The sequence below is a fragment of the Schistocerca cancellata genome, chromosome 8, assembly GCF_023864275.1.
Source record: "Schistocerca cancellata isolate TAMUIC-IGC-003103 chromosome 8, iqSchCanc2.1, whole genome shotgun sequence".
NCBI classification, from domain to species: Eukaryota; Metazoa; Arthropoda; class Insecta; order Orthoptera; family Acrididae; genus Schistocerca; species Schistocerca cancellata.
In genome coordinates, this window is record NC_064633.1 from 79,455,779 (window position 1) to 79,475,912 (window position 20,134).

General features: G+C 43.6%; 1 long non-coding RNA gene across 1 annotated transcript in view; it reads right to left on the bottom strand.

Annotated features, from left to right (window-relative positions):
* Positions 1-3,053: 3,053 nt before the first annotated feature.
* Positions 3,054-20,134, bottom strand: part of LOC126094445 (uncharacterized) — a 183,888-nt gene continuing 166,807 nt past the window's right edge. Inside the window, exon 3 of the long non-coding RNA XR_007521838.1 lies at positions 3,054-3,142. This is a non-coding gene — a long non-coding RNA (uncharacterized LOC126094445). The remainder of the gene's footprint in view (positions 3,143-20,134) is intronic.

The following is a 20,134-nucleotide window of genomic DNA, read 5'->3' on the forward strand; positions in this document are numbered from 1 at the left end:
TTTGCACTCTGTTCCCTGAAATGGCGCTAAAGCAGCCAAATGTCTTCTGCCAAATGCTTTATCAGATTCTACTTGACTACCTCACTGTTAAATACTGTGATCGGTTCTAACAGTCAACAATTATCAGCACACAGTATAAGAAATTAGACTCCCACAGGAGACATCACATTAATGCCATGTAGCACATCATCTGGCCTTGATAATGATTTCAGTCCGACGAAGAAGACGGTCCATACGTTTCTTCAGCTGTGTCATATCAGCTGAAGCCAGAAGTTGATGATAATATCCCTTAGGGTAACAAATTAGGGGTATGATGACTGCTACATTTCGCCAAATAGTCTTAGACGTTTTATGTGGGGCTATGACCGGGTGATTTAGTGGACCAGTAGGGGTGCGATAGGGTGCCGAATTTTCTGTCAAACAAGGAACGTATGCGTGCAGCCCTGTGAACACGGTCGCTGCCAAACTGGTGGACGGCATACTCATCATGAAGTTTTTGAAAAAAGAGTAACACTTGACCATTGATATTGTTGAAGTAAATATGCTGATTCATGTTCGCGGTAAAGTCGATGAGTGGGTCCGACTCATAGTATGAAAGAGTCCCACAAAACATCACAAAACCACTTCCAAGCCTCATTGGGCAATCGGTGCAGTCGAAGCCTTGCATAATCTGAAAATAGGCAAAATCAGAACTTCTCGGACTACACAACACTTCTCGAGTCAGCTACTATCCAGTTTGAGTTGTCTGGCCCACTGAAGACTTGCAGCTATGCATGCTCTGTGAGTAATGCTCCAACTGCAAATGTCCACTGCGTAGTCTCGTCCCTATCATTTTACCTCGTGAGTTTGTATTTACAGTAGGGCACCCACGAGTACGCAGAAGTGCCGCAACACGACGTGGCATGGAATCGACTAATGTCTGAAGTAGTGAACTAGTGCAAGAGGGAATTGACACTATGAATCTTGCAGGGCTGTCCGTAAATCCGTAAGAGGACGAGGGGGTCGATATCTCTTCTGAACAGCAAGTTGCAAGGCATCCAAGATATGTTCCATAATGTTCATGTCTGAGGAGTTTGGTGGCCAGCGGAAGCGTTTAAACTCAGAAGATTGTTAGTGGAGTCACTCTGTAGCAATTCTGTACGTGTGGGGTGTCGCATTGTTTTGCTGGAATTGCCCAAGTCCGTCGGAATGCACAATGGACGTGAATGGATGAAGGTGATCAGACAGGGTACTGACGTACGTGTCACCTGTCAGAGTCATATTTAGATATATATCACTGCAACTGAACATTCCCCATAGCATTACAGACCCTCTACCAGCCTGAACAGTCCCCTGCTGACATGCATGTCCATGGATTCATGAGGTTGTTTGATAGTCGTACACGTCCATCCGCTCGATACAGTTTGAGACGAGACTCGTCCGACCAGGCAACATGTTTCCAGCCATCATCAGTTCAATGTCGGTGTTGATGGCCCCAGGCGAGGCATAAGGCTTTGTGTCGTGCAGTCATCAAGGCTACACGAGTGGGCCTTCGGTTCCGAACGCCCGTATGGATGATGTTTCGTTGATTGGTTCGCACGCTGACATATGTTGATGGCCCAGCGTTGAAATCTGAAGCAATTTCCGAAAGGATTGCACTTCAGTCACGTTGAACGATTCTCTTCAGTCGTCGTTGGTCCCGTTCTTGCAGGATGTTTCTCCGGCCGCAGAGATGTCGGAGATTTGATGATTTACCGGATTCTTGATATTGACGGTACACTCGTGAAGTGGTCGTGCGGGAAAATCCCCGCTTCATCGCTATCTCGGAGATGCTATGTCCCGTCGCTCGTGCGCCGACTGTAACACAACGTTTAAACTAACTTGATAACGTGCCATTGTCGCAGCAGTAACCGATCTAACAACTGCGCCAGACGCTGTTGTCTTACACAGGCGTTGCCGACCGCAGCGCCGTATTCTGCCTGTTTACATGTCTCTGTATTTGAATACACATGTCTATACTAGTTTCTTTGCCGCTTCAGTGTAATTGTACTGTGTTAAATACATTTTAGTGCACTTTTATGTGCAATATTTTATCCTACTTTGTTTTTGTGATTTTTACTGCAGTTGCTGTTGTGGTATTTCTTGTAAACACACAACATGCAAATGTGAGTTCGTAATGAGAAACGCGTTCCATAATCTTTTACTTGTTTACAGAGTACAGGTAGCGTTGCTACTACTTACTTAGTGTGGTTGCACTGCATTGCTAATCGTGTGCATATCCAAGAACGTAGTAGACTTCTTGCCTATTTGAGTTTTTTTGCACGCCGCATTTATGGTACTGTAATTTTCGTAGCCATCAGTGTGGTCATTTTTATGAAATCTCGGTTGACGAGACCACATCGAATGCTGGACTGAAGTCGGTGGATGCGCGTAAACATTCGCCATTAACTCGCAGAAGGGTCGTTTTCGGGCCCATGTTGGCTTCTGTGATGGAATATTTTCATTCGTGTTATTTTATGTTGTTAATTGCGTATGGACAACTAATAGTTGCCTGTGTAAAACTACATAAATGCCAACCATGAAGTAGAATGTAAGTGCAACGGTTTCTTCAACGAAACTAAAGTAATTCCGATAATTATCATTAACTTTGACAGGAGTAGTTGGAGTGGCTGTTTCTGATTATTAACGTGTAGTATGACTCGCGTCATATCCTCCAAGGCTCTTCTCGATGGATGGAATTATGTAAAACAATTCGTGAATGAATGAATAAATGAACAGTGCTGTACTCCACACAGTATGATGTCTGAAGACTGCCATGTTAATTAGTATTAAAGTCATTTTTCTAGTAATGGTACTCAATGTAGTGCCACTTACTGCTACTAAAACACAATGATCAACTTTGAAGCTAAACAGGTACGCGTTGTAAGGGGTACCTAGTCGTTACCAGCGCCTGTTGCAACAGTGATATGGGAGACTTGCAGAGTGCAGTACTGACCAGGCGGCGGCGGCGGCGGCGGCTGCGGCTGGTAGTGGTGCTGGGAGCCGGGGCCGGGGACGGCGCCGCCGGCGGGGGGCGGGCAGCTGGAGGCGACGGTGCCGCCGTCGCACAGGCAGATGTTGGGCTTGATGCAGCGGCCCGACGAGCACGGCCGCGTGCACACCGCTGCAACACACCGCGCCAGGCGCTCTCTCACCGCTTCACTACTCGCCTTACACACTGCTAGAGGCTGTAGATCGAGTCTGCACAGGAACCCGTGCCCGCAAACGATTCGTTTATATGCTACAAGAAAAACGAGAGCTACTCAGTCGCGCGCTAGATGTTCCTATTGTGGTAGGCTACCCATATTCAGGAATGGTACTATGACGCCAAGTTACGTGATGTCTTCTATTTCCTTCGGCTTTGTTTTCACGTTTCCTGGTGATGCGTCAGTTGACATTACAATGACTAGTACTGCGTCAGTAACAGGATGCGTGAGTACACGTTGGTACAGTAAACCGATACGTTATCAATTTACGATAAAGCTCGCCATAGGACGAGAAGCCAAAAGTCTGTACCGCGACTCCTTTCCAAATAGTGTGACTCCATGTAATCCCACGTTTTCCGTAGTAGAACAACGACTGAGGGTAAGTGGGAAATTCGCAGGTGATACAGCAAACTGTGGTGCTCCAAGAAGGCGGGGAACTATCGTACTGGAAGAGGAAATGCTTCGTAGAGTTGAAGAGAACCTATCGACGAGTACTCGAGTCATTGTACTTGAGTTTCATGTGTCTCACTCGTCTGCCTGGCGTGTTTTGCACCAACAACGCCACCCAAATCACCGTCAGGAAGAACACACCGTGCTCCCGGCGGATTTTGTACCGTGTGTCAGTTTCTGTGCTTAGTTTTTACACCATTGTGTGGATTTTCCTCAGTTTTCGAGGCGAATTTTTTTCATCGACGAAGCGCATTTCAACAGGGAGAGTGTCTCGAACGCTCGAAATAGTCACATCTGGGATCGAGGAAACCCTAAAACCACGTGTATACGGATATTGCAGCACACCTTCGGCATCAATGTCTCGGCGTATATCTGCGATGGACGTGCTATATATCCTAACTCCTCACCTAACGTGTGTCGAGTACTTGATATTCCTGCAACATCTACTGGTAGAACTTTTGGAAGATGTTCCATTGGGCATTCGTCACAAATTGTGGTTCCAGCGTGATAGCGCAGCAGTACATTTTGCAGCTCGCGGACGAAACCATCTGTCTACAGGGACAGGTGGATCGGCCGAGTTGGACCACATGCTTGGCCACCAAGATTCCCAGATTTAATATGTTTGGACGTTTTCTTGTGGGGCACATGAAAAGTCTTGTTTACGGTACGCCTGTCCAGTTGAAAGAAGATTTCGTTGCACGGATCATGGCTGCGGCAGAAGCGATTAACCGTGCACCACGCGTGTTGGACAGAGTTTATGCCAACTTACTGCACGGATACACTGTGTGCATAGAACTTGGTGATCGTCATATCGAGCAGCTGCTGTAATATCACAGTAAATAGGAGTGAAATTTGTACGTCTTATTTTTCTTGTAAAACGGAAATGGAAACGAACCATTTCCACACGTGGGTCCCTGTGTAAAACTTGATTTACGAAGTCCCCTCTACAACTTCTAGGAGTGTGTAACATGAATTGTGAAACGCCCTCTGCGTAAACTATTCATCACATAGGATCAGCAGCACTATAAGGCTTTCCGCTGTCAATGCTTTTGTGCACAAGATCGTATCATCGTTTGACGATCATAAAGAATGAGACAAAATGTATACTTGCTGCTATGAATGACAGATGCATGTAAGACAAAACCTGTAACAAAGAGAAGCAGCTGTATAGTATGTGACTGCAAAATGTAGTACACAGTGGCAAGGAGATGTGGGCTACCGAGTGGTGCAGATAGGAACAGAGGTGATTAGCGAACACATAAATACAGTAAACAGAAATTTTACTTGACTTGTAGCTTTTTCCAAGCGTTACGAAGAAACTTTACAAAAGAGCAATCAGTAATGAAGTCTGGCTTTTACAATAAGCGAAAGAGCTTCGTGTAGTGTGAGGCGAACTGTCGAGGCTGAGTGAGGCTGAAGACTGCGACTGAGACTGGGTCCTGCAGCTGCCGCCGGCCATCCTGTGTCGTAGTCGGGGCCGCTGAAGGTGTGACCCGGCGGACGCGCATCACTGGAGCCGCTGGTCCCCCTGCGGCTGCTATCAGTGTCTGGCGCAGGGTGCGTTCCCAGTGCGGACAGTCACGGTGGTATCGATCTGTGATACCACACACACACATCGCTTCGTATAAATATTTGGGGTAATATTAAGAACCGTTCTGAAATAACCTGCTTTTATAGCGGCACACGCAGCAGGCTAGCTTGTGAGACGGGAGGTGGGCTAGACATCGATAGAATCTGAGTATGTTTTCAGGCCGTTTCCCACGCCCATTTAGGCAGATGCTGGGCTGGTCCCCAACTTACAACTCAGAGATACAAACTGTTAGAATAAGATAATACACAGAACACAGTTTCCAGGCTTTGCAGACAGATGGCGCAAACAAATCCCTTCCCGTTGCTTACTTTTGACAACAGTGTCAGAAAGCACACCCGAACACGAAGTTAAATAATGAAATAAAATTCGACAAATTCTGAAAAAGTGGATCCCGTACGGGGCAGTATGTATGTTACGGAAAAGAAAGGACGATGAAGCTACACGAAATGAGACGATAACGATTGAAAGACTTAGATATGTTGGAAGGGTTATGGAAAATTGCAGTTCATCTGTAAAGAAAATCGCATACAAGACACTAGTGCGACCAGTTCTAGAAAATTACTCCAGTGTTTGGAGTCCTTATAAGGAAGGCGTGAGAGCAGATATTGAGGTATTCAGGTGCGCGCTGCCATGATCGTAACAGGTCTGTGTAGATCTTATGGAAATGTAATAGAAATGGTCGGGGAACTTAAATGGGAATCCTGGGAAGAAAGACGACGTAGTTGGCGTAAAATCCTGTTGTGTAGAAATAGAGAAAATCTGTATTCGAAGATGACTGTCCGACCATTATGCTGCCACCAATGTACTTCTCGCTTAGGGATAATTAGCAAGAGACAAGAGAGATTAGGGTGTCTGCAAAGGCATATAGAGAGTCACTTTCCCCTCGCTCAGTACGCGAGTGGAGTAGTATGATGTACCCTCCGCCATTCATATTTTTTATTTTATTTTTGTTTATTGATTTACTTATCCGGCAAATTAAGGTCATCAGGTCCTCTCTTACATCTAACCAGGCATTCTACATTACTTAACGTTACTTTTATTTCGACAACCATGTCGTAAGTTACGTCTAATTTAGAGTTCAACGTTAAAAATTACTATGACAGAAAGAAAGCAGAAAAAAGATCTTGCTTCCGTTTATCAAGTATACTCGTGGAAAAATAAGACTGTAGAAGTAAACTATGAGCGCTAACAGAAATGTTCGTGGAGAAGCTACGGAAGAAGGAGAGAAATAGAAAGGTGGTCCCTCTCTGTGTCGTGTGGCGGCCCGCTGACGGGTTCAAGTCTTTCCGTGTGACACCTTGTCGGCGACTTGCTCGTAGGTGATGATGAGGAGCCGAGCGGTCTAAGGCGCTGCAGTCGTGGACTGTGTGGCTGGTCCCGGCGGAGGTGTGTGTGTTTGTCTTTAGGATAATTTAGGTTAAGTAGTGTGCAAGCTTAGGGACTGATGACCTTAGCAGTTAAGTCCCATAAGATTTCACACACACCTCAACATCTGATGATGAGGACAACGCGACGCCCAGTCCCCGAGAGGAGAAAATCACTGACCTGGAGGGAAAACGTTTCCAGTTTGGATTCAGCCACCCTGACCCCGCAGCTACTGAGGGTAAAGGATCATTGTACAACAGAAGTAATAAAGATCTTTGAAAAGAAACTGGCTTGAGTGACTCACAAACGAAAAGAGAAAGAAGCATAACTGGGAGAAGATGCGAGCATTTCTGTCCTACTTGACAGAAGAAAAACTGGCCTTTTTTTTTTTTTTTTTTTTTTTTTTTTTTGAGGAGCAGAGTTACGAGGTTAACAGAAGGAAGTGGTTCAGCTTTTTCTTAAATACAACTGGGCATTGAATTTTGCGCTTAGTTCAAGTGGTTCAAATGGCTCTAAGCACTATGGGACAACATCTGAGCTCATCAGCCCCCTACAACTTAGAACTACTTAAACCTAACTAACCTAAGGACATCACACACATACATGCCCGAGGCAGGATTCGAACCTGCGACCGTAGCAGTCGCGCGGTTCCTGACTGAAGCGCCTAGAACAGCTCGGCCACAGCGGACGGCGCTGAGTCCAGAGTAGCTTGTTCCAGGGCGGACAGCAGCAAAAGAGAAGAAGTTTGCGAATGTCTTTGTCTTATGGTTACCAGATAAGTGAGACATTGTGTGTCGAAGTATTGGGATGCTTGCGCCCTGAGGAGCCGCTGAAGTAGGTACAGTGTATGGCAGTCATTAAACTTGTTTCGCCGCGACCATACTAACTGGGTGGGCGAAGCTACGAGATCGTCAAATAGACGGATATTGCAGATGTAAGGCACACCAACATTCGTGGTTAGTTCTTACCAGTTGAGTCCCACTTCCCGGAGGAAGGCATTATTGAGGACTGCGCGGTGCCTCCGTGCGTAATCGTTTCGAAAGACGTACCCATTTCCAAATGTTTACTCTTCTGCTTGAGAAGAGGCTACAGGATCCTGTTTCGATGCTAGGTAGCCCGCAAATTACCATCAGTAGAGATCAGAGGTGTCTCGCTGACTCAGTGGTGCAGTGCCAGACTACGGATCCAAAAGTCTCGTGCTCGACCCTCAGTCAGTCTTGGGAATTTCATCTGTTGCTTATTGCTACTTTTACCTTTGACGATGTATTTTAATGTGAAAAATCACGAGTTACAAATGTGCTCACAGCTCGCGTTAAATTGTAATTCCTCCTGTAGCCGTTAGGTAAGTCAGTTCAGAGGTCATAGGAGTGCAGGGGTGTAGCACCTTTAGTGGGACTATGCCCAGTAAAGCACTGTGGTGTTCAAACCAACCTTCAAATTGATGACACCTTTCCCCCAGAGATGCAAGGCATCAGATGCCGGTACATAATACTGGCCTAAAATATAACAGATTCACATGCTTCCGTAACCCGTGGTACTACATGCCCAACACACTCGTTAGTATGTGGTCGCTTCTTGTACGAGAATCACCAGGCGTCACACCAGTCCTGTACTCGTTGGTGAAGGAAACATGGCGCCAACTGAACAACTGATCGTGTGGAGACTGTTGTATATTGTCTAGATCGATACCAATTGCCTGTAAAAAGGTAGTTCAGCTAGCAACACTGAGTCGTGTGTTGCTCGCGTTCCTGCCATTCATAACTTGACGTTATGATAGTGGTAGTGGCGTCTCGATTCCTTCTTGTGTTAATGGTGCCACTGAGTTGCTGGTATTGTATGTCCACGAGTGGCAGCAGCAGCGATTATCGATAGCCAGTACTGTGGTACCATCTTTGGAGAGACCTCTAGTATTCCGGGTCGTTGTGTTTCGAGCGAGATGAGTTGGGACGGAGCAGCAGTGAGGGCCGGACAGCCAGTACTCGCTCGACCACTGGCGACACACATGCACTGTCGACGGAACGATGTGGTCGCGAGAGTGCACGACCACGTCAAGGACCGGATTCAGCGAGTTTTAGTTGAATGGACCATCAAATTCGAGTAGCGCAACTTTCACCTGTGTGTGTGTGTGTGTGTGTGTGTGTGTGTGTGTGTGTGTGTCCATCCGTCGAAGTGCCTCATCGCTACAAGTTGTCAGTCCACGATTGACACTGGGATCTTTTTCGTGTCTGATTTGAGTGGGGACGACCGTTGGTTGGTCGTTCGGTCGGTCGTCGCAGCGAACGACGTGCATTTAGTTGTCCGACCGCTTCTGGGTTCTCTGTGTTTGTGCCAACTAATAATTGGACCGTGTTGTTTCACAGTTACTGGTTTTAGTATTGTTTGAGACATTGTGGAATTGTCTTCGCGGGTCCGTGTGTATCTTGTGTGGTTTTAATGTCCAGTTATTGAATGCTGCCTGCGTACTGGTGCAGACACTTCGGCTTCGGACGGAGCAGCGAGGTCCGCAGCATGAGGGCAGGCCGGGGCTGCTGGCGGCGTGCACACACTGTCGGACAGAGGGGCTGTAGCCAACGAGTGAATGCAGGACGTTTGAAGTTGAGTGAGCCGTGTCCAGTACTGAAACCTCCAATGTTTGAGATCTCGCTGTTGTTTGCGTGTTGCTGCTCCCAGGGTCAGTGAGACCAACTGCAACAAGTGGAGTCTGTCAGGTTGGCGGAAACTATTAGCCGCCTTCTACTCCTTGATGTTAGCTTGGTTTTAGTATTATTCTCCAGCGGTATTCTCTGCCTTGTGGTCGCTAACGGCCCAGTTACCTGCCCTGGAGGTTAGCGTACTTTTCCGGCAGTGTACCTTTCCTCGTCCTATTGATGCTGTCGGACGCAGCTTGTAGTTCGACAGCCTCTTGAATTGTACTGTGCATATGTTTTTGGGAGGTCTACCTTGGTTCTAGTGTTTCCTTCGACCTTGGGTGTGTTTCTGAAGACGTGGTGCTGTCCGTCTCTTCGCCTGTGCCGGTGTACCGGCCGCTGTACCGGTGATCGGACGTTAGTGTGAGTTGCCGTCCTGTTACGTGATTACAACTCTTGGCTGCGTGTCTCACCGCTTACACAGCTGTAGTCGCCTTCCTCAGGTCGGTCCAGGGAGCACTGTCTGTGGATCACTCCGTCTTAAAGAAACTTCCTGACAGATTAAAACTGTGTGCCGTACTGAGACTCGAACTCGGGACCATTGCCTTTCGCGGGTAAGTGCTCTGCCAACTGAGCTACCCAAGCACGACTCACGCCCCGTCCTCACACCTTTACTTCTGCCAGTATCTCGCCTCCTACCTTCCAAAAGGTCCCGAGTTCGAGTCTCGGCCCGGCACACAGTTTTAATCTGCCAGGATGTTTCGTATCAGCGCACACTCCGCTGCAGAGTGAAAATCTCATTCTGGAAACATCCCCTAGGCTGTGGCTAAGCCATGTCTCCGCAATATCCTTTCTTTCGGGAGTGCTAGTTCTGCAATGTTCGCAGGAGAGCTTCTCTAAAGTTTGGATGGTAGGAGGCAAGGTACTGGCATAAGTAAAGCTGTGAAGACGGGGCCTGTGTCGTGCTTGGGTAGCTCAGTTGGTGGAGCACATTACCGCGAAAGGCAAAGGTCCCGAGTTCGAGTCTCGGTCTGGCACACAGTTTTAATCTGCCAGGAAGTTTCGTATCAGCGCACACTCCGCTGCAGAGTGAAAATCTCATTCTGGCACTCCGTCTTATTTGGACAAGTTGTCATAATTGTTTAAAATTTACGCTAATGTGTTAACGTGTTATTGCCTTCCCCACTTGTAATTCCGGCCTTCTGCCGTTAATTGTTTGTGACACTGCTTGTGGCCTTCAACCGACAAATTATTTTCAATTTTCTCTTAATAAGGCCTGCAGGCGTCACTATAGACTGTTACAGTTCGTTAAGATTGGTTTAAAGAAAGGTTTTAGTATTTTAACATGCAACTGCCTTCCTTACTTATAATTCAGGCCTTCAGCCGTTGAGTATTCTGAAAATTGCTTGTGGCCTTCAGCCCCCGATAATTTTTAATCCTTTCTTAATCAGGCCTTCAACCATTAACTGTTTGTAACATTGCTTTTGTCCTTCAGCCGACAAATAATTTTCAGTCCTGTTTTAGTGAGGCCTTTAGCCGTCACTATAACTTGTTACAGTTATTAAGATTTTTGAAAGGGTGTTTGGTATTTTTAACGTGTAATTGTCCACCTTATTGGTAATTCAGGGCTTTAGCCGTTGTGTATTTTTGAAATTGCTTCTGACCTTCAGCCGACGAATAATTTTGAATCCTCTTAATCAGGCCTTCAGCCGCTGATTGTGTGTGACGTTGCTTGTAGCCTTTCGCCGACTATAACTTGCAGTTTTTCTAATAAGGCTTTCAGCCACCAGTGTAGTAAAATCTTTAAAAATTATTGTTGAGAGTTTGTTTTTTGAAAATAAAGTGTGTGTGTTTTCTTTGCAACCAACGGTAACTGATTAGGCCCCGTTCACACTTTTCCTGCTTTCCCTAAGTCCCACATCTCAAACACAATGCACAGATTCACTGTTCACTGGTGCCGCAGGTATCCATATCTGAGACCAATACATAACTGACAATGGACTGCACAAAAGTGCTTCATAATATTTGATTTTGCGGCAGTTGCAGGGTGGGTTGCACTTGTGGTCTAGGAGCAGCGTCTTTCATTAACAATCAAAACATCCACGATCCTGGGTTTGAACCCCGCCAGTGCTAAAATTTTGGTTAATAATCAGCAGCGCCGGCCAAAGATTTCCGGCGTAAGAAGTCACCCTCAGTCTGTCAAAGGCCTTGTCAATGAGGGCAGCTGAGCGGACAGAGGTACAGTGTACTCTCCTGCCCTTGGAGTGGAAAAGTGCCTCTGAAGACAGAAGAATCACCAATGATCAACGGCATGAGGATGCAGATGCAGAAGGCAACAGAAACCACTGCATTAAAGATGCAGGACATGTGGCCTGTAAATGAAAAAGTGTCATGATGATCTCTCCTCTGGCAAAAGATTCCGGAATAATTCCGCATTCGGATCTCCGGGAGGGGCTGCCAAGGGGGAGGTACCCATGAGAAAAAGACTGAATAATCAACAAGAGGATAACATTCTGCGAGTCTACGAGTCGGGGCGTGGAATGTCAACAGTTTGAGCGTGGTAGGGAAGCTAGAAAAACAGAAAACGGAGATTCAAAGGCTCAATCCAGATATAGTAGGTATCAGCGAAGTGAAATAGAAAGAAGACAAGGATTTCTGGTCGGATGAGTATATATCAACAGCAGCAAAAAATATATATAACGGTAGTAGGATTCGTTATGAATAGGAAGGTAGGGCAGAGAGTGATTTATTGTGAACATTTCAGTAATAGGGTTGTTCTTATCAGAATCGACAATGAACCAACTACGACAACAATAGTACAGGTGTACAAACCGACGTCACAAGCTGAAGATGAAGAGGATACAGAAAAGCTAATACAGTACGAAAAGGAGATGAAAATTAATAGTCATGGGGGACTGGAATGCAGTTGTAGGGGAAGGAGTAGAAGAAATGGTTACCGGAGAATATATCTTTGGGACAAGGAATGAGAGAGGAGAAAGACTACTTGAGTTCCATAATAAATTTCAGCTACTAATAGCGAATATTCTGTTCAAGACTCACGAGGAGGAGGTATACTTGAAAAGACCGGGTGATACGGGAAGATTTCAGTTAGATTACATCATGGTCAGACAGAGATTCCGAAATCAGATACTGGATTGTAAGGCTTACCCAGAAGCTGATACAGACTCATATCACAATGTAGTGGCGATGAAGAATAGGTTGAAGTTTAATTGATTAGTCAGGAAGAATCAATATGCAAAGAAGTGAGATACGGAGGTACTAAGGAATGACGAGACACGCTTGAAGTTCTTTAAGGCTGTAGATGCAGCAATGAGAAATAGCTCAGTAGGCAGTACAGTTGAAGAGAAATGGAAATCCCAAAATGTCAATCACAGAAGTTGGAATGAAAAACATAGGTCCAAAGAAGGTAACTGCGAAGAAATTATGAGTAACAGAAGAAATCGGTGAAAGAAGGAAGTACAAAAATGTTCAGGGAAATTCAAGAATACAGAAATAAATAGGAAATACAAGGAAGCTATTGGGAAATGGCTGCATGGAAAATGTGAAGAAATGACTGTCGAATGGACTGACTCAGGATATAGGAAAGTCAAAACGACTTTTGGTGAAATTAAAAGCAAGAATGGTAACATTAAGAGTGAAACTGGAATTACACTGTTAAATGCACAGGAGAGAGTGGATATGTGGAACGAATACATTGAAAGCCTCTATGAGGGGGAATATTTGCCTGATAGAAGAAGAAACAGGAGTCGATTTAGAAGAGATAGGGGATCCGGTATTAGAATCAGAATTTAAAAGAGCTTTGGAGGACGTAAGATCAAATAAGGCAGAAGGGATAGATAACATTCCATCAGAATTTCTAAAATCATTGGGGGAAGTGACAACAAAAGGACTATTAATGTTGGTGTGTAGAATGTATGAGTCTGGCGACATACCATCTGACTTTCGGAAAAATAGCATCAACACAGTTCCGAAGACTCCAAGAGCTGTCTTGAGAGTTATCACACAATCAGCTTAACAGCTCACGCATCGAAGCTGCTTACAAGAATAATATACAGAAGAATGGAAAAGAAAATTGAGGCGGTGTTAGATGGTGATCAGTTTGGTTTTAGGTAAGGTAAAGGAATCAGTGAGGCAATTCTGACGTTGCGGTTGATAATGGAAGAAAGACTACAGGAGAATCAAGATACGTTTATAGGATCTGTAGACCTGGAGAAGTCGTTGGACAATGTAAAATGGTGCAAGATGTTCCAAATTCTGAGAAAAACGGGGGTAAGCTATAGAAAGAGACGGGTAACATACAACATGTGCAAGAGCCAAGAGGGAATAATAAGAGTGGATGACCAAGAACAAACTGCTCGAATTAAAAAGGGTGTAAGACAAGGATGTAGTCTTTCGCCCCTACTGTTCACTCTGTACTTCGAAGAATCAATGATGGAAATAAAGAAAGATTCAGGAGTGGAATAAAAATTCAAGGTGAAAGGATTTCAATGATATCCGCTGATGACATTGCTATCCTGAGCGAATGTGAAGAAGAATTACAGGATCTGGTGAATGGAATCAACAATCTAAATGAGTACAAAATGTGGATTGAGAGTAAACGGAAGAAAGACGAAAGTAATGAGAAGTAGCAGAAATGAGGAGCGCGAGAAACCTGACACTAGAGGTCACGAAGAAGCTGAAGTTAAGGAATACTTATACCTAGGCAGCGACGGACAGAGCAAGGAGGACATAAAAAGCAGAGCAGCACTGGCAAAAAGGGCATTCCTGGCGAAGAGAAGTCTACTAATATCAAATATCGGCCTTAATTTGAGGAAGAAATTTCTGAGAACGTTTGTTTGGAGCACAGTATTGTATGTCAGTGAAACGTGGACTGTGGGAAAACCGGAACAGAAGAGAATCGAAGCATTTGAGATGTGGTGCTACAGACGAGCTTTTCACCTTTTAATTAATTCTTTAGACAGAGTAGTAATAGAGGACACCGTTGTTCTAACGGTCGTTTTCGGCTTGCTGTGAAGAACTGACTATTATTTTGTCTACTATTTACTTCAAATTGAAAGCGTCAGTTTTTTGTGTAAGATTAAAACAGTGGCATGCGACAACGTAACAGTGTTTGAAATATATCGTACGACGTGTTACGTTAATAGATCTTCACTTCCCTTTAGTTTGGATGGAGAATTTATAGTAACAAGAAAGTATAACGGGCAGTCAAATGAAAATGAGACGATGGAAAAAAAATAAGTAAACTATTTATATCTCAAATGTAATCACCATAACTGTTAATATATTTACACCACTCTGAGACAATACTGTCAATGCCTTAAACGAAAAGTGTTTGCGGTTGCCTACGGAACCATGATTGTATCCAGGCGTGCACCTTTTCGTCCGAACAAAATCGACGCCCACGAATGTCTTTCTTCAGAGCTCCGAAAATATTGAAATCGCAAGGGGAGAGATCGGGACTGTATGGAGGATGTGTGTGGGCTTCTCAGCAAAACTTGTGTCACGTAGTCGAAAGAACCTTGGCAACAACGGGGCGGACATTATCCTGCATCAGAATGATGCCGTTTAGACTATAGTCCATCATCATCAAACCAGATATAAAATGCGCTTAGTATTCTGGTAGCTTTTTCAGAGCGCAAATCTAGTTCAACAATTTAATTTCTTTAAAGAGAGCAAGTTAAGTTGAAGCTCGTCGTAATGGTTGTTGCAGTACTTCCTGGTCGTTGGTTTTATCTATCCATCTTTAGCGAGGCTCTCCAGCACCATATCCTAAGTGCGTCAAGATATTTAATTTCATTTTTGCATGTTGTCCATATTTCACAGCAATGATGTGCAACGCTCCAAATAAAGCTCTTTACCATCTTTTTCCCTCACTTAAATATTAATGTTCTTCGAACAAAACATTTTTCTTTTACTCATAAACATTGGTTTTCCATCTCAAATTCTTTGTTTTATGCCTTTTTTACTTTTTCCGGCTCCAGTTATCTTATTTCCTATATATTTTTATGATCTTGTTTATTTTATCTTATTTCTTCTACTCTATTTACTTCTTCTGATTCCTTGGAGATCACAAATAATCCATCGATTTTGATCGAATTCTATTTTGTACTAATCCTTCGGTACTATAGCCATAATTTCTAAGATTCTTTGCAGATTTGATTTATCTGGCGTTGTCACAGCTATGTCATCTGCAGACCTAAGCATCTGTATTCGTTCTCCATTTATTCTAAAACCTTTACTCTTTTCTGTACTCTTTTATTGCATGTTTTGCATAAGTGTTAAATAGAGAGGGGTCAGATTGCTTTTAAGAAGGCATCGTATCATCATAACGGTGTCATAATATTGTCACAGTAAAAACAAATGTCAACAAAATTTTCATCATGTGTGCGAATACGCAGTTATGAAAATTCAATTAAAAACGTCGAACAAATACATGACTATAGCAATATGTGAGATTTGATTGCATATTTAAGCATTCTATAGACCAGGTTTAGTCAAGCTTTTCTACCTACAACCCACTTTCGTACCTCCGTTAATAGCAAAATCTTCTGATTGTCGACCGGTTTACAATAATGATGATTTTTAAAGTAGGAAAGTAACTTTACAAAACGTATAAAGAAGGGATACAACAAGCTGAAACGTATAATAATAATTGCTTGGAAAACAGTTTACGTCAAAATTTTATGGAAACCTAATGCAAGCATTTTTAAAACTCTTACCGACTACCGTCCATGGTTAAAGCTAGAACGCCCGCAAGTGGGCGGTAGGGACCACTGCTATAGATAAATATTGATGCCGAAAATCGGTCGTTTAATAACAATATAGAAGATATAAAACATAATTTCACAGCCAATTGATGCCCTTATATCATACTAGAATCTGCCAGTATTAAAGATAACAAAAAAACAATTCTTTTGAAATGTACATGTTACCGTATTCAAGAAGAAGCCCTACCTAATAGGAATATCAATACATCAATCACCACTAAAACTTAACAACCAAATCAACTAAACATAAACTCTGACGGCATGTTACAGAGAGCATATAGACCAGCAGTAACGAAACCACAATAAAGATACACTTCAGAATATGAGGAAAACACGCTGTCGAAGTAGGGTACGTAGTGAGAATATCCGCCGTTGGATACAGAAGCATGCATCAAAATTCAAACATCAGGTATCTAGCAATGACTCTACCAGAACTGTAAATTATGTATCTAGGAAAGATCAACAAATCGTTTGACGTAATATATATACGTCACGCGTCAAGAAGGGAAATGTGGGAATTAATAGATGATGATAGTAGCTGACACCTGGCTCTTGTCTAAAACTATCACTCCCAAACAGCAAGAACTGGAAACTAAACATTTTTAAATACGTAGAACGTATTTAAGATCAAATACATCACACGTTAGTACAGGCACAAACCTCTTTTACCTAACACAAAACTGCAGTATGCGCTATGTTGACTGTGATGTATATATACACACATATGTGACCAACTAAAAGTATTTACCTCTTACAGAAATCAGCAAAACTTTAGTAAGTAAACTGCTGCAAAGTTCTTTTTTGTTTCGGTGTTTAAAATGTGCCCTTCTTAAACAGATTTGCGAGTTCCTCCAGTTTAATAATTTCTTTGCCTTATCAGTTCCATTTTACAGTAGTTTTTTGGCGAAATGTTGTCGCCATTATGATTTTCCACAATTATTTTAATGAATGTTTCGTGTTCACTTCTATCAAAACTCATGGTTGGTCATAATTAAAGTAAGAATTAATTTACTGCCTACATAGTGGCTTGGTGGGCATTGCTTTGGAGAAACACGAATTACAGCAGCAATTGCAATAAATGTCCGCTGGTTCTCTGATAAGGATAACCTATCATGGGACTCATAACTCCCAAAACTAGTTAAAGGCATAAAGCACTTCCAATAAACAACCCTTTTAACCGTCAGCATAGCGGCGTTATTTGTTCCCCAGAAGCAAGTGACCCTTTACTTCTGAGAGAGTTGTAAGATCTTGTTCTCTATGTGGCGTTGCACCAGTCCGGTTGAGCACATGTGTAACGCCATTGAGCGTGATGTGGTTGCCTTGAATGTAGCTTCTACCAGTCTCGTCAATTACCGGCGTTGATTGAATGGTCGGGAGTCCAGAGGCTTCCCCAACACTTTTGGCGACTCATCAAGTCCATGCCCATTCCATGGCGTGCCGCCACCTTCATCAGCGTGAAAGGAGATGCCACACGCTGACACATATTCCTAATTGGGCTATTAATGAGTGTATTTACAGTAGGTGCTCAGAATACAGCCCAGTCAAATATCTCTCGACTCGTTAGAATGATATCCCAACGGGCTAGAATCTTTGTCGGAAAGTGGTATCCGTTTTCAGTAAGTATTTGCATACGTCTTACTTGTCGTCACAGGAGGAACTTGTTCTGTTGTCCAACTTCAGAAATAAATTTAAACCTACAAGCACTCTGCATCAAAGGAAGATTCGTCATACTGTATACACATGTCCTGAAGAATATTAGGAGGAACGTATCACACTGATTTAATGAGGATATTTTTCAATACAATGTTTATGATGAAAGTTGTTTTGTGCCACAAAACTTTGGAAGGATCATATGAGCTACACTAAACATCATCATTGTATATTTATTTAATTTCGAGACGCTGGCTTGCAAGTTCATCTAGTCTAGATTAATATGGGGCTCAAAACTGTTTTGTAGAATTCTGTACCATATCATTTCCTAGCCTAAAGGAGTGAGTGTACGGTCAGAAATATTACGTTCCTTCTATAGTTGTTGGAAAGACGGCCATGCCTGGTCATCATAATCTTGGCTGACAACGAGCCAAGATCCGGCGTGCGTCGAATTTTCCGCCAAACCCCATCAGTTACAGGTGTTCGCTTTGAGGCCTGGCGTTGTTGCCTTTGATTTCCATAATCTTCCTAAAGTGAACTGTAGAGGGGATTTTCAATGCGAGTTACCTGTTGTGATTCGACTTTGCTAGGCTCGCTAAAGTGTCAGAGACTTTTCCGTATCGTCAGGTACTGTCCAGGAAGTCCTGGTTGGAGGTAGTAGTGGTGTTAATAGCAGTAGTGGTCGATGAGTGAGAATGCCTGATTTCTGCTCTGTAGGCTGGAAGGTCTGATTGTTTAAACTATTTCGGAAGTTGTTGGGAGTTCATGAATTCGATGGATCGACCAGACACCACCCAAGGTGTAAGAGGTAAATCTTGGACTCTCTAGAGCGGAGGTGATTTGTCAATATTTTTCACATTTCTGAATTTGAGAGTTAATGATTCAATGTGATCGACAAAGTTAATGTTCCAAATGGCTCTGATCACTATGGGACTTAACATCTGAGGTCATCAGTACCCTAGAACTTAGAACTACTTACACCTAACTAACCTAAGGACATCACACACATCCATGCCCGAGGCAGGATTCGAACTTGCGAACGTAGCGGTCGCATGGTGCCAGACTGAAGCGCCTAGAACCGCTCGGCCACATCGGCCGGCGAGAAAGTTATTCTGCCAAAAAGGAAAACTTACAACAATTCGCAAGGGGGTTCCTGTTCGAGAGCGTGGAGTTCAGTCGTTCTCCGTTTTTCTTCTTTTTGTGTATGTTACAGATCATGAAGCCAACAGAATTACATTTGTTTCCGTACAAGCTTGAAGTGTTGTGTTTTCGAATCACTTTCGAACTGTTGGGTCCTAACTGTTATCATGTGTTTTTCTTTGTATGGATTATCCGGAGCTACAATAGGCAATTGGGGTGCAATGTATTGCCTGTTAACTGTGTACGCTTCTCATGTCAGTGGCTGGATCATGCAATCTTTCTGCATGGAATTAGATTTCTACGGGACAGTTATGATTTGGTGTTGTAGTATGGACAACTATAAAGCTATCTCTTGAGTCAAAACGAAATTGATGACAATTATTAAGATTTTTGTGTAAGTTTAGCTATCAATAAAAATACACACAATACGTAATACACTAATATTCTCACCCGAAAAACAAATATACAGGCACACTAAAATTCTAAATTTTAATTTTTGTCTGGGACAAAGGACAAACTTGCCCCTGAAACAAATGAAAATAGTTCCACTCCCCTGGTTCCGACCAGGGTTTTAGGGAGATTTAAGTTAGTTACCGAGCGAATACCGAAGGTGGAAATCCTCTCCTAGTTATTCCCAATTAGGATTCCCTCCGCTCCATTCCAAGCCTGCTGAGAAATTTGCTGTAAAGAACGGCGACTCTAAAATGGCCCGGATCTCAAGCAGCGCGCTATACTCCTTGGAGTAGAGGAGGGATAGAACAAAGGGAAAAAAAGTTTGGCAGTGCATGTGCCCACCGAAAACGTTTCCCTATTGACCAGTGGAGCAAAATATCGCATAATTAGTGTCGCGCGTCGCACATCGGTATGCGTGTGTGGATTCCGGCAGCTACTGCGAGTGACGCTTCGTACAGCGCTGCGGCACCTCGTAGAAGGAAGACGGAGGATTCTTTCAATGGAATATACTGAATCGGCTCCTAATGCGTGGCTTGTTCTTAGATTTAAATCTCCATCTCGAGTGTACAAGACTGTGAAGTGCGTGATAGAAATTACTACTCGTTCTGCAATATTCTTGTGTTAAAAGTTCATCCCGTCACGTTTAAGAATGCTGTGTGAGAAGAGGCATTAATTGCATGCTTCTGCGTGGACTGTAATTACTCTAATCTCGTCTTAACTGTAACGTATTGGAATGGGTTGTGGTGGTTTATTGCGATAATCTTAGCTTAATGACAACCAACTTTTGAAACCCTGTAAGTCTTCGCAAGATACGATATATTTCTTTGACTGCTAGCTCAAGCTACT